Raw genomic sequence first — 9763 nt, 5'->3', positions numbered from 1 at the left:
TATGTCACATGCTTCTTTTGTATGTACGACATATCTAGCTTTTTCCTTTTTGTATTTGATCCAGTCGGTCTGTCTGTTCCTATTACAGTACGCAGAGTGTGTAGGAACTGCTTTAGATGCATGTCATGTACAATGTTTTGTAAGAGAATGCAGGTGTCTGAAACTTAGAGCAAGACATATTTGGCTGAAAACCAACTAATCATCATAGAATGAAGTGACGATCCTCTGAGGGTTACATGTACTTACAAGCTAAGAATCTCCAAGGACTTCTTACTGTTTACGACACGGGAATACTTTGCACTGAAATGCGTCTGGAAGAAAGTCAACAACAACAACAACAAAAATCCTGACCAGAAACTCAAGAGAATGCTGCTACAAGGCCAAGGCGGACGTCTTTGTCACCTCCCTCTATACTGGTCAGCAGCAAACGGACACCAGAGGTTCACATTAGCCGTCTCGTTTTTTCCATCATCTTCCGCTTCTCTGTTTGTGTGTCGCGTCTAGAGCTCTTCTTTGCCTTTTTGTGTGCCTCATTGTGTGTTTTTGAAATCCTCAGGTCCTCAGAAAAGCCTTAATACATATTTTCTTAGCATTACCTACTTAGATAAGTGCTGGACGCCAAGGCTGCGAGTGGTTAGTTAAGCGGGATGCTGGGGTTTGGGTAGTTGGTGTGAGTTTATTTCTTCCATGTTCCATATTATAACAGCCGTATGCTGTTCCTCATTGTTTCAAGGCAATACAGTGTGTGTGCGCGCGTGTGTGTGTGTGTGTGTGTGTGTGTGTGAACTCTGCTAATGTAGGGGCTACGGGCTCTGCATTTTTTTAATGCCATGTTGGACTGGTGCGATGAAAGTAGCTTGTCATTTCTTGAGGTGCAAATAGACGTATTGCTTAAAGGGACATGTGGAGCTCTAAGACTGAGTGAAGACAAATGTATATGTAAATGCTTTTTTGTATATTCCAGACAATTTATATTTAAGTGGAACACATCAAACTTTCCTACAAAACTCATCTCTGTTTTTATCTAACAAACAGAATAGACGTTTCTTAGCTTACCGTGGCTCTGCATGTGGATGTACTCATTCCATTCTTGATTCATTAGGTACTAACCAATGAACTTTTGACGAGATGATACAAATACAGTCATCCATTTCAGAAAATTTGTGTATCAGTGTGTCTGCCATAGCCAGAATGCTCTCTCTCTAAGCAGTGCTTTCCACCAAACTTCTTTGGCTTTATCAGAGCTCCATTTATTGAACCATATAACTTTTTTCCTCCCAGGGTCTCTGTTTATACTGGATCACAAAATAAACGACATTTATAAAAATGATCACACAAATGTTTTGTTTGGGTGCGTTATCTGTGACTGACTAACAGAAAAATGTGATTATAAAGTGATAGTTCAACCAAACATTTTGCCATTTGCTTAAACTCATGTCATTCCAAACCCATATGACTGTCTCTTCTTCACACAGGTCAAGTAAAGCGCCTTAAAGGTTATCCTATGACTTCTGCGCTATATTCCATCTTTTGAAGCTTTGTGTGAGGACTGGAACATGCAAGTTATTTAAGGAATAGTTCACCCAAATAAAATGAAAATTCTGTCATCATTTACTCACCCTCATGTCATTCCAAACCTATATGAATTTCTTTCTTTCTTTCTAAATATCTTTTTTGTGTCACAGAAGGAAGAAAGTCATGCTGGTTTGGAAAAATGTGAAATTGGTTTTTAAAAAAAAAACAGATTTAATTTTTGGGTGATCTCATTTGCATTTCAGTAGGCCTATGTGCGCCAAATCACGATATCCAATACATTTTGTAAGCTGATACCTTAGTTAAAGGTAGAGTTTAAGAAACTTACATTTTGACACAATGTCAGTCACAATTATGAGAACATCACGTTCTGAGTTAAGACCTTACGGTGACCTTAAAAATCTCAATCGTTCCTGACAAAGCTATCGTGCTTCAGAAGACCTGCTTGAATATGAGTGCTATGAACTATTTACCTTTTTTTTGCACCCTGGCCACTGTCATTGTATGTAAATGAGAAGGCTCAAAAGTGTGGATAGCTAAAAAATTTCTAAAGAAGAAAATCTAGGATACACGACATACAGCCAAGAGGAGTCGACGCCAATCCAGAAAATCAGACAGATTTTGGGAAGTTGGTGTTGACGTTTCACAGAAAAAAGCACAGGCGCTGATTTTTTTTTTTTTTTTTATCTTTAGACTGGTTCCATAAAACCGGAGGATATCGAACGTTTGATATTATGAGCCGATTTTAGAAAAAAAATTTATTCGGCATGCGTCTCCCAGCAACGAGGTGAATTTTCCCCGTGTTCAGAACAAGAAAGACTTTTCCGAATCTGACAAACTAGTAGTGTATCAAAGTGAAACCAAAGTGTCTTTCTTTTCGGATTCAAAATAGACAAATACTTTTTTATGTAACTGACATAAAAATTATGACAAGTCCTAAAGAAAAAATATAGATACATTTTGTTTATTCAAACGGCCATGATTCTTTTGAAAAAAGAATCGCTACTTTTTCCCAAAAAGAATCGCAATTTTTTTTAAAGAATTGCTACTTTAAAAAAAAAAAAGAATCGCTACTTTTTTTTTAAAGAATCGCTATTTTCTTTTCTTTTTTTAAGAATTGCTACTTTTTTTCAAAAGAATCGCTACTTTAAAAAAAACAAAAAAAAAAACGCTTTTTTTTTCAAGTTGTGCAAATATTTTAAACTGTAGATTCACAGGTCACAACTGTTTAAAATATAAATGTGTGTGTATATATATATATATATATATATATATATATGTAAATGGATATTCTATATCCAGATTCCAAAGATATAAATCTAATATTATGAAAACCTTCTGGATCTGTTTTTTAAAGATTATTGCAAAAAGTAAAAAATAACATAATAGGCTACATTTATTAATTTGGAGTGTTTTTTATGAACTGTGAGAACATTGTACATTGGGTAATAAAACTAACAATAAAAACTAGTTTAAATGATTATATTGATCAAATTAAGACTATTGAATGTCTGTATATAGGCTAGCAGAATTTCTGCTCTTTGAAAGTAAAACGCATAGCCTCACAAACACAGGATTCAGGAAAAATGTTTTAGTGTTGTTTTAGGGGTACAATATTTATATTGCCTTTCATGTCCATTTATAGTCTTTACACATCAGCTTGGATACTTGCATGGTTAAAAAACTGCTAATTTCAAGACGCTGACGTCAGGTCGTCAAGTGGGTCACCTGCTCGGTAAGACGCTCAAAAGTATGTTCGATCAGTCGTTCGGATGTTTGATTTTGGCACGGAGTACACGCCATAAACGTACTGTGTTAGCTGGGTTCTCACCTTTAGTCCTAGGAATTAAGAACAGAAGTACAGAAATGAAACATAAATGAATTAATCAAAAAACATAATCAATGAATAATGTAACCAGCTATTAAAACGTTTTATTCTTTTTATTGAAAAAAAGTGTCTTATCGTTAGGGATGGGTGTAGTTAAAAAATGATTTTACCACTGATACGTATCAATACTCTTATTTGATACTACTCTCTATAATTTGGTGGAAAAACAATAAAGACCTTTTAAAAAATGAAAAGATCCAGCAGTTTCTTTATCATTAATTTTATTAGCAGAAATAGGTTAAATTGTTTCCTGAGTGTCCTGTGAGGCTCCAGCTACAAATGTCTGGTGGTGATGTGCTTCATTACCAGTAGCTAAACCCGAACAATACGAATATTACCAAAGATCTATAGTCCTTGAGCTTCTCTGAAGCTAAAAAAAAATAAAAAAAATATTGTTCTTAAAGAGTAAAGATATATGTTAAACAAATAAAAATATTAAAAAATATATATAATTTCTAGCATCTCCCCTGTATTATTTTACCTACCCAAATATACATCAAGAGTTTTTTGTGCAAGAGGATGAGCATGATGACTTTCTCACAGAGAATCTGAGATCTCTCCTTCCTGATTGTGTCCCAGCTGTGGTAAACGCTCCTTCAGACAGTGTTGAGGAGGCAGAGGGAGATGATGGAGAGCTGTGGGAGAAGAGCAAGAGTGTCTTTCTTACCCCACCAGCGGAGGGTCTTCTGAGGTACGGATAGGAGGAGGGTCTCGCTCTAGATATTCACTGGAAGATGAAAAATAAATTGTACCATACTATTTGTAGTCAGGTTTATAGCTTTTTGTTAGAACGGTATAAGAAAATTGTCTAACTTACGTGTTCCTCCTCCTCTTCCTTATCCCGAGCTGCACTGTCACCTCATCGTCCTTCTTAGGCAGCTAAAACAGAGGAGCACTTTATTAATGTTGCTATTAATGTTGAAAGTCATTTATGCTCACCAAGGGTGCATTTATTTGATCGAAAATACAGTAAAAACTGTAATATTGTGAAATTTTTTCACAATTTTGAATAACTGTTTTCTATGTGAATATGTTAAAATGTAATTTATTCCTGTGATCAAAGCTGCATTTTCAGCATCATTACTCCAGTCTTCAGTGTCACATGATCCTTCAGAAATCAATGATGATTTGATGCTCAAAAAAACAGTTGTGCTGCATCAGATTTTTTGAGTAAACCATGATGCTTTTATACAAATACACCCACAGTACAAAGTTCAAAGAAAAGTTTGAAAGTTAAACAATCTTATAACATTATAAAAATTCTTTACTGTCACTTTTGATCAATTTAATGCATTCTTGCTATTAAAGCTGCTGTAGGTAACTTTTGTAAAAAATATTTTTTACATATTTGTTAAAACTGTCATTATGTCCTGACAGTAGAATATGAGACAGATAATCTGTGAAAAAAATAAAGCTCTTCTGGCTCCTCCCAGTGGTCCTATTGCCATTTGCAGAAATACACGCTCCCGGTCAGAAACAACCAATCAGAGCCAGGAGGAATGTCTTAGCAGTGTCAATCACGCTCGTGTACGCGCTGATCACACCCCTCTCTTGCACAGCGCGAGCCGTCGTTCAAACTCAAGATTGCCCGCGTGCTGCAGCTGTGCTTATGACGGAGAAACAACCTAAACTGCCAATTCTCAAGTGACACCTGCTCATAAAACAAAGAGGTAAAAGGAAAAAGACCGATGACGATAAACAAGCAAAAAAGAAAGAATTGCACAGAGCCCATTGACTCGGTGTCGAAACTCTAGCCGCATAACATGTAGATAAAATGTCACTCTGCTAAGCAACAATTGAAACCTGCTAATTCACTGGCTTGTCATGTTGCTGAAATAATGTACTAGCACACCTTATCTAGCATTATATATCGCTAGAATAATTACTTACATACTGTAACGTTATATTAACATTATCTTACTAGCTATTTATAACTTATAGAAAGAGTGCAAGGTTATAAAGTTACATGCGCTATTGCAAAATACATAATGATTTGAGGACCAAGTTTGTAGTCAAAGTATGGGCAAGCCATAGTCAATGTAAAGCATATTGTTGACGTTTAGTCCCTATTAGTGAATGTGCCATATAACTTTTTATCCGCTGTTATCGGTGGCCCTGTTTACTAGCCTGCGCGTTCACGACAGGCTCCGCTGTGGAGGACGAGCTGTGGAGGGAGGGCTGTAGGGGGTGGGACCTGTAAGTTGTACTTGTTCAAATTTTCAGGCTAAGTCAACGTTTTCTCAAAACTCCCTACTGCAGCTTTAATGTCTTCCAAAAAAAAAAAAACTTTTTTCTTACTGACCCCTAACATTTGAATTGTAGTATACACAAAAACATGAAGCAGCACAACTGTTTTCAACATTTATAATAATCAGAAAAGTTTATTGAGCATCATATTAGAATTATTTCTGAAGGATCGTGTGACACTGAAGACTGGAGTAATGATGCTGAAGATTCAACTTTGATTACAGGAATACATTGTATTTTACAATATATTCACATAGAAAAAAGTTATTTTAATAATAAACAATATTATTGTTTTTACTGTATTTTTAATCAAATAAATACAGTCTTGGTGAGCATTAGACACTTCTTTCAAAGACATAACAAATTACCAACACCAAACTTTTGAACATTAGTGTATGTTTGAGGTTTTACTTACTAACTTAGTCACATGGTTCATAGCACCTTAAGAGATGTTGTCTGACAGGAGATCTGCTCAACTCTATACCGTGCAGGGCATCAACATGGAAGGATCAACATAACAAACAATTTGTCAAAGAGCCAACAATATTTAGCATAAAAAATGCCAGGTTTATTAAAAGGAAAGAAGATAAGAGAAAGAAGAATATACAGAAAATAATTTCTTATAGGATAACATAATTTATGTTTTAGGTTTACTTATTCATTTAATATTGCTCATAGTGTCACTTTAAATTTGGATGTCAAAGCCTTCTTAAAATAATTGTAAAAATGTAAATTTGAGATAATGAAAAGAAGGGGGGAAAAACAGATGTATAGTGAGTGATAGGTAAAAAATATTGTGGGGAAAAATGGATATGAAGTTATTTAATGAGCTTCCTCAGTTCACCTGTGTTTCCTATTTCTCTGGCAGCAGCTTTCGTCAGAAATGTTGAAATGGTGGAGCTTTCCCTCTGTTGTTGAGGAACCCCTCAACAACAGAGGGAAAGCTCCACGATTTCAACATTTCGGACGTGAATAGAACTGGATAGTCGTCATTTTGTCACTGCTAAAATAACAGAACATTTATCTATATTTGTTTACCGTGAAAGATCAAACCGCATTTGAACTGGTATCAGACATTTTTTTGCGCTCCGTGAAAGTGACGTCATCAATTAACAGCAAATTATCAGTTGGTTAAATAAATTAGCCAACTTCCAATCAGCCATTCAAATTCCAGCAAAACCTTTACAAAACTAACAAAAAAACTCATCTACACATAAAGATGTGATTAAAAGGCTAAACTTTTATAAGCTTAGGATAGCTTAACAGTTACCTCTTCTGAAAACGGTTGAGATGCTAACGGACTTTTTCGAAGACACTAAACTATTTCTATTAAGTAAATCATATGCGTAGGAGCCATTACGTGGACATGTCCCCCCCACATTTCAAAATCTAAGTTCCCTTTCAAGGGAACTTGAGCTGCGTCAACGCTGTGGGAACGCCCCTGCGTGTGTGCGTCCTGAAGCACGTGTGGAATCAGTCCAATGGAGAGACGGAACGTCATAGGCGGGTGACGTCATCGACCAGGAAACTATAAAGCACCCCAAAAACACAAGCGCGACAGCTTCTGTGCCTTCAGCAAGCATCATTGTCTCAAGTGTTTTTGTCTGTCCTTAGTTGTCACTAGGCAGGAGTTTTATTATTTTATGTATATATATATATATATTGAGAGACATGGCGAGCGAACAGCTCTATAGAAAATGTGTTCATCCCTGCACGCGCTTTCTAACGGGCGGGGATACACACAATCTATATGTGTTGTTTGTTTGGGAGTTCAGCATGCCCAGTCAGCTCTCGAGGGAGCTGGTTGCGAGCATTGCGAGCGTTTTCCCCTTAGAACCCTCCGCTCCCGCCGAGCACTCTTTGAGGAGAGTGGTTCGGTTCTCGATCCCCGCGGATCGGGTCCCGCTTCTGCCGAGGCGCCGGCATTCGTGGGGATCGCAGATGGATCTAACAGCTGGGTTTGAGATATGCCCCGCCCTATCTCAGCCTTTATCTGTTAGGTCTAGTGCCTCAGTCCCGGGTTCGGAAGCACGCTCTGCGGTTTCTTCCGCCCAGGCTGAGGCCCCAGTATTGCAACTATCCAGTTCTGAGGAGCTGGATGTTGTCAGTATTGATGTGGGAGATAATGAGGATTTGCCACCTCATTCTCCTGAAAGTGAGGAGCTGATGGAGGTGCTCACTCATGCAGTATCTAAGTTAAGCATTGAGTGGCCAGCTGTTAGGCAGGAGTCTAAAGTGAAATCTAAATTAGATGAAAGATTTTTGCCTTCCCGCACGCAACCTCCATGCCAGTGCTTGCCGTTCTTCCCTGATCTCCACACCGAGGTGTCGAGGTCGTGGAAGAAGCCAGTGTCATACCGATTTTTAAGCCGCCAGACATCAACTTATTCCAATATCGCAGGGGCTAAGCTTCATGGCCGCGGCATGCCTGCATACTATGCCCATCTTGCAGGCATACCAGGCCACGTGAGTGAGAGTGAGGAGGTCAGCACTGACGAAGTTCGTGAACTGAGTCAGGCTGCAGATTTATCTCTGCGTGCCACCAAGGAGTCGGCCAAGCTAATGGGCCGTACTATGGCAGCCCTGGTGGCCGCAGAGAGAAATTTATGGCTGAACCTCTCCGGCATGAAAGACAAAGACAAAGCTTTTCTTCTGGACGCCCCGCTTTCGCCTACTGGCCTATTCGGTGACTCCGTTAACACTGTCATCGATAGGTTTCAGGAAGAGAAAAAGCAGGCGGCGGCGTTCCAGAAGTTTATGCCACTCAAGATTCACGTCCCAGGGACTGCTGGGTGGGAGCAGTCCAGGCCGTCGTCCAGCTCCTCACATAGGGCGCAACAGAAGCAGAGTGTCGCATTTCTGAGAAATTCATCACTCTAAAAACTATCTTTCTTCTTGCTATCTCGTCTCTCAAGAGAATTGGCGACATTCAAGCACTCTCGGTTTCTCCCTCTTGCCTGGAATTTTCGCCTGGTATGGTGAAGGCTTTTCTCCACCCTAGACCGGGCTACGTTCCTAAGGTTCCTACTAATATTGTTAGACCTATAGTTCAGCAGGCCTTCTGTCCTCCTCCATTTCTGACATCAGACCAAGAGAAACTTAATCTGCTCTGCCCTGTTAGGGCCTTAGATGCTTATGTCCACAGAGCTGCCCTGTGGGGGGAGTCTGAACAGTTGTTTGTTTGCTTTGGGCCACCCAGGAAGGGGTGTCCTGCATCTAAACAGAGGATGAGCAAGTGGGTGGTCGAGGCCATCTCACTTGCTTACAAGTCGGCTGGTCAGCCCTCACCTTTGGCTGTTCGAGCTCACTCGAATAGGAGTATGGCTGCCTCTAAAGCTCTATTGTCAGGAGTTTCCCTTCATGATATTTGTGATGCGGCAGGATGGTCCTCACCACACACGTTTGTTAGGTTCTATGACCTGGACCTCAGCTCCACTCCAGGGGCGCAGGTGCTCTTGTCCTCTGTGCGCTCTGATTTCACATGACGGGCACTTGTTCTTATGGCGACATGGGTATTAGCATTCCCACAGCGTTGACGCAGCTCGAGTTCCCTTGAAAGGGAACGTCTCGGTTACGTATGTAACCCTAGTTCCCTGAAGAGGGAACGAGATGCTGCGTCGTTCTGCCATACTCCCGGCATGCCCGCTAGCACCTGCTTCGGCCTATCAGAAGCTGTCGCGCTTGTGTTTTTGGGGTGCTTTATAGTTTCCTGGTCAATGACGTCACCCGCCTATGACGTTTCATCTCTCCATTGGACTGATTCCACACGTGCTTCAGGACGCACACACGCAGGGGCGTTCCCACAGTGTCGACGCAGCGTCTCGTTCCCTCTCCAGGGAACTAGGGTTACATACGTAACCGAGACGTTTTGTCCCCCCACTATTCCACTAACTTATGGGTGGGGGTGTTACGTCCAAGGACGTATATTTTTGTGAAATGCATGGTACTGTGATCTGTGTGTGCTTTCTTTGTTGTTTTGGTGTCTCCTGCTCTCTTTTGGCTCCTCCCACTTTTTCACTCTGGCAGGTAGCTGATTACGTCTCCAGCTGAACCTCCTTATCAACCAGGAGGGATGCAGCATAAAAGCCAGCAGAA

This window comes from Rhinichthys klamathensis, unplaced genomic scaffold, assembly GCF_029890125.1.
Source record: "Rhinichthys klamathensis goyatoka isolate OS25496 unplaced genomic scaffold, OSU_Roscu_1.1 h1tg000124l_1, whole genome shotgun sequence".
NCBI classification, from domain to species: Eukaryota; Metazoa; Chordata; class Actinopteri; order Cypriniformes; family Leuciscidae; genus Rhinichthys; species Rhinichthys klamathensis.
Note: the sequence above shows the minus strand (reverse complement) of the source record.